Source organism: Crinia signifera, chromosome 3 (genome assembly GCF_055691185.1).
Source record: "Crinia signifera chromosome 3, ASM5569118v1, whole genome shotgun sequence".
NCBI lineage: Eukaryota > Metazoa > Chordata > Amphibia > Anura > Myobatrachidae > Crinia > Crinia signifera.
Genome location: NC_139219.1, coordinates 140,907,233 through 140,913,688, shown reverse-complemented (window position 1 = coordinate 140,913,688; position 6,456 = coordinate 140,907,233).

Here is a 6,456-nt window from a genome sequence, read left to right as displayed (position 1 = left end):
CATCGGGGCATTACACATCTCTTCCATTATACATCGGGGCATTACACATCTCTTCCATTATACATCGGGGCATTACACATCTCTTCTATTATAAAAATGCATTACACATCTCTTCCATTATACATCGGGCATTACACATCTCTTCCATTATACATCGGGGCATTACACATCTCTTCCATTATACATCGGGCATTACACATCTCTTCCATTATACATCGGGGCATTACACATCTCTTCCATTATACATCGGGGCATTACACATCTCTTCCATTATACATCGGGGCATTACACATCTCTTCCATTATCCATCGTACATTACACATCTCTTCCATTATCCATCGGGGCATTACACATCTCTTCCATTATCCATCGGGGCATTACACATCGCTTCCATTATACATTGGGCATTACACATCTCTTCCATTATACATCGGGGCATTACACATCTCTTCCATTATACATCGGGCATTACACATCTCTTCCATTATACATCGGGCCATTACACATCTCTTCCATTATACATTGGGCATTACACATCTCTTCCATTATACATCGGGCATTACACATCTCTTCCATTATACATCGGGGCATTACACATCTCTTCAATTATACATCGGGGCATTACACATCTCTTCCATTATACATCGGGCATTACACATCTCTTCCATTATACATCGGGCATTACACATCGGGGCATTACACATCTCTTCCATTATACATCGGGGCATTACACATCTCTTCCATTATACATTGGGGCATTACACATCTCTTCTATTATACATCGGGGCATTACACATCTCTTCCATTATACATCGGGGCATTACACATCTCTTCTATTATACATCGGGGCATTACACATCTCTTCCATTATACATCGGGCATTACACATCTCTTCCATTATACATCGGGGCATTACACATCTCTTCCATTATACATCGGGGCATTACACATCTCTTCCATTATCCATCGTACATTACACATCTCTTCCATTATCCATCGGGGCATTACACATCTCTTCCATTATACATCGGGGCATTACACATCTCTTCAATTATACATCGGGGCATTACACATCTCTTCCATTATACATCGGGCATTACACATCTCTTCCATTATACATCGGGCATTACACATCGGGGCATTACACATCTCTTCCATTATACATCGGGGCATTACACATCTCTTCCATTATACATTGGGGCATTACACATCTCTTCTATTATACATCGGGGCATTACACATCTCTTCCATTATACATCGGGGCATTACACATCTCTTCTATTATACATCGGGGCATTACACATCTCTTCTATTATACATCGGGGCATTACACATCTCTTCCATTATACATCGGGCATTACACATCTCTTCCATTATACATCGGGGCATTACACATCTCTTCTATTATACATCGGGGCATTACACATCTCTTCTATTATACATCGGGGCATTACACATCTCTTCTATTATACATCGGGCATTACACATCTCTTCCATTATACATCGGGGCATTACACATGTCTATTGTTATACAAATGCAAAATGACTATGTAAATATGATTATTTGTTTGTGTTTTTTCAGTATTGTGTAAGTTGAAGAAGTTGTATACACTCCCTTTCTTTCCAACTTGTGTTATTGTGGTGTTATTGTGGTAATGTTTATTCACCAATAAAGCAAGACTTATGCACACACACACACACACACACACACACACACACACACACACACACACACACACACACACACACAATGAGCCTAATTCAGAGGTACAGTAAACACAGTGGTGATGTTGAAACATGCATTAGAGCAGGGGTGGCCAACCAATCAGAGGCGAAGAGCCGAAGAATCTGTTCTGGTAGGACAAAGAGCCAATACGCCAGTTTCATCTATCCAGCCATATCTTTCAGTCTCACGCACTGTTCACCGAGAATGGGATGCGTATACATGTGAGACAATTGCGCATCCCTACACGGAAGATATGGCATGCTGGCCAGATCGATGAAACTGGCTAAACCTGTAAAAAAAACATGCCCCTCTGTGCCCATATCCAACATGCCCCTCTGTGCCCATTTCCCACATGCCCCTCTGTGCCCATTTCCCACATGCCCCTCTGTGCCCATATCACACATGCCCCTCTGTGCCCATATCACACATGCCCCTCTGTGCCCATATTACACATGCCTCTTTGTGCCTATATTACACATGCCCCCTGTGACCATATTACACATGCCCCCCCCCTCTAACCTGAGGACGGAAGGTTGGTGTTGGAGCAGGCAGCTGACAACAGGGAGCATGATGGTGGTGGAGCAGGCCGGCAGACACACAACTGTAACAGCTCAGCAGGTATCTGAACCATCGGCGGATGCCATGGAGGGGGGACTTCTGGGTACGTACTACGTAGCTGCCATGGAGGAGGGAGCATTACTAGTACTGTGGGAGGGGACGGAGTCACGCGGCGGCCGCATCAACCAATGGAGGGGAGGACAGCTTCTTCCTATCCTGTCCCAGTCTTCCCCCGCCCACCTATCCTGTGCACAAAGCCAATAGGCTCTGTGTACATTGCTAGTCGCTGGCGGGCATATCCTGACCTGGCTGCAGCGCAGCTGTCAGCTCAGCTAAATGTCAGTACGCTGGCGGCCGCCACAGAGCCCCCGGCGGCGCTGGGGTGATCTGAACGGCGAGCCACACATTGTGAAGGGGAGAGCCGCATGCGGCTCGCAAGCCGCAGGTTGGCCACTCCTGCATTACAGGATCAACAGGTTATTATAATAGATTCAAATACATCTTGCTAATTGTTATGCTTTATTTGATAACATGCAAATATTAGAACTTCTTTACTATCTGTTTTGCACTTTCTAATGTGCAAAACTATGTTGTGGGGCAAATGTAATATGTGCAGAGAGAGTTAGATTTGGGTGAATTATGTTGTTTCTGTGCAGGGTAAATACTGGCTGCTTTATTTTTACACTGCAATTTAGATTCCAGTTTGAGCACACCTCATTCAAATCTAGCTTTCTCTTCACATGTTACATTGCCTCACCTGCAATGCACATGGTTTTGCCAGGGGTGAAGGCGCCCCTAGGCACAACAATAACGTCTGCCCCCCTGCCTAATTGTATTATCTTTATTGACTAGTTATATCCCCTAATTCAGGGGTTCCCAATCTTTTTTGAATCACGGCACCCTAGAGTATCAGATTTTTTTTTCACGGCACCCCTATGCCAAAACAAAATTAATTAGATTGGGTTTATATACGATTCCTAGGGTCAGTTATGTGGTAAAGGGCAGGATTTGCTTCTGTTTGTACACATTTTATGATTGGCAGCCACCAGCACTGGTTTTGCTCATAAATAATTAACCATTAATAATTTGAGTTGGTCCTGGACCACCAAGCCGCGGCACCCCTGCATGTGTCCCGAGGCACCCCAGGGAGCCACGGCACACAGTTTGGGAACCACTGCCCTAATTTGATGACAGACTATTTCATAGAATAGTAAAAAAGCCACCTACTGTGTTTATTTTGGATGCCTATTTACTAAGTAGGCCAGCTTACAAGTGCAGTATCTGCATGTCCAATCCATTTACACTCTAATTAGAACTAGAACTTTGTGTGGGCCCTATAGCAAAATCTTGAAAGGGCCCCCTTCCCCAGCCTTTTTTCTCAACAAATCGTATAGATCAGGGCTGGGCAACACCGGCCCTCCAGATGTTGATGAACTACACATCCCAGCATGCCTTGCATCAGTTTCAGCATGGCCACATAGCAAAACTAATGCAAAGCATCCTGGGATGTGTAGTTCGTTAACATCTGGAGGGCCGGTGTTGCCCAGCCCTGGTATAGATGGACAAAAGGGACGTCGACGGACAGACAAACAGACAGAGCACCATATGGGCATATGAATGGGAGTGTAGACAGATGGATGACAGATGGGAGGGGGCATAGGCGGACAAACGGACATATAGAGCACCTTATGGGGGTGTAGATGTTTGATACCCCAATAAGTTACATATGGTCTTTCAATATTGACTGCATGTTAGATATAATAATATATATACACTACTGTTCAAATGTTTGAGTTCCTCCTTTTGTTTGTTTTATGGGCCAAGTGAACTACTTTCCATAGTCTCATACTGTGGAAAGTGGTTGCCCCCCCATGAAAGGGGAAAATCACTCAGTGTGTATGCACTGAGCGATTTATCGTTCAGCAATTTTCACAAGATCGGTCTGCATACACACTGGGCAAAAACTCCCAGTGTATTTGCACCTTAACTGAATAAACCGCAGAGTTCATTAATTATGTTGAATATATGGATATTATATAAACTGCATGAGGCACCATGAGCTCAGAGAGTCTGCACATTGCTTCCAGCCATTGTCCATATTTGCATAGTAATCATTTGCAATCCAAATGCTAAGACACAAGTGACACTATATGAATTACAGTATGTCTAAAATAAATATGCAGTTATCCAAATTTTTAAGCAAATGTGCACAAATAAAACTGTAAGATTAAAAAGTACATTTTTTATTCTATTCACAGATATGGGGAGAGGGAGTGGACAAATAAGACTGACTGTTGGGAAACAAAGAATGCTTGCAATATGACAGCAGAAATATTAATGAAAGAGCATGTACAAGAAAAATTGTTTGCTAGAGTGAGAGCTAAATCAGAAACCATTACATCTAAATGGAAAATGAGTAAAACATTTGAGCCCTTACGTCACAGTAAGTTGATGAGATGGATTTTTGCTTCATTTGTAATAAGATATGAGCGCAGCGAGCCATGCAATGGGGTACACTTATACAGTGCCCATGTCGACATATACACTTTTATGTTTGTGTCAACCTTTTGACCACGTTGACCTAAAGCATGTTGACATTTATGCTGTGTCAACTAATAGCGGTTGACCTTTTCACTGTCAACCTAGACACTGTTGACCTAATGAGCCATAGCCAAAACTTTTGCAGCTGAACTGCAATGAAATCTTCAATATTGGACTGCAGTAGAAAATAAAGCTCTACCGGTGGTATCCAATTAGCTGCAGTAAATTTGCTCCCCAGGGCTATCACAGTAGCCCCGATGCTGCCACTCATCTGGGATTTTGTTTCACCTGCCTCATGCAGGTGAAACCAAATCCATGATAAGCATGCAATTTATTCACAATGGTGGCTGCAAGAGAACTCATCAGGGAGGTTATTCGGTACTTATATGTAAGTTGGGCGCCCACTAAGCTATTTGCTTAGTTATCAGCGTCCGCTCGCCACGCTTCGGGCTCGGTGGCTCACTGCGTTCGCCACACTATATAAAATCAACTCCATGCCGACATGAATAGTGGGGGTATGAGTGTACTTACTATAGTGGGCGCCAAACTAACATATAAGTACCGGTTATTCTGATCCACATGCAATGCTGCGAAGTTTGCAGCGTTGTGTGTGGATTTACTGCTGCCCCCGGCTTGCAGGGCCACCCGCCCTCTCTCACACTCCAAATTTGCCCGCACGGCTGCGAATGGATGTTTTGCATTCGCAGCCTAGGGGATGAGGATCACATCATTTCATTTCATGGTTCCACCATCGAATGATGTGGAAAGAGCACGCAAAACTAAGACACTCTCAGGTGCCTTAGTTTTGTGTGTGCCCAGTGCGAGGACAGGGCGGGCAGCTGACATCCGGTGATGTCAGCTGCCCGCTGCCGCCGTCAGCTAGCCCATCAGCCGCGTCACTGCCTCATTACCATGGGAACGACTTTCAGACATAAAAAAAATAATCTGAATGACTATGGATTTCTTCAGCAAATCAAGAAATACATGTTAGTAAAGTAGGAATAATTAGAACACTGATGTTTTCTATTTCTTAATTTCAGCAAATATTAGCGCTCCAGTTGTAAGTCTGACTCCTTCATCACACTCCATACAGGCACTTATAACTGCACCGCAGCTGATATACCACAACAAGTATCCTTATATTAAAAAGGAAATATCTTTTAACATTAACATTACAACTATGTCAAAGGTAAGGCTTATTACATTGATAGTCTGTATATTTATATTTCTTTATTACATGATGTCAGATGATCCAGGTCTTTTCCAAAGCTCCCCTCCCCCTCTTCCTGCATCTGAATGCCAACTGCTGCCAAACCCATGGCCAGTGATATAAATATTAATAGAATGTGCTCTCAGTAACATTCTGATTTGCAGAAGTTAATAAAAAGCAGTAGTTTACAGCTGGTGTATTGCAAACACGTTTCTTTTATTCCATGAAAAGATAAGTACAGTATAATTATCTTCAGACGTTAACTGACAAAACACATTAACATATAAACTTCAGAAACATAAAAAAAAAAATAATGCTAATCCTATTATGCCAGTATTTTTCCACATTACTGAATGGGACTTGTTTAATCATTTACTTAGAAATCTGTGGACTATAACACTTATTATTTTAGCACCATTTA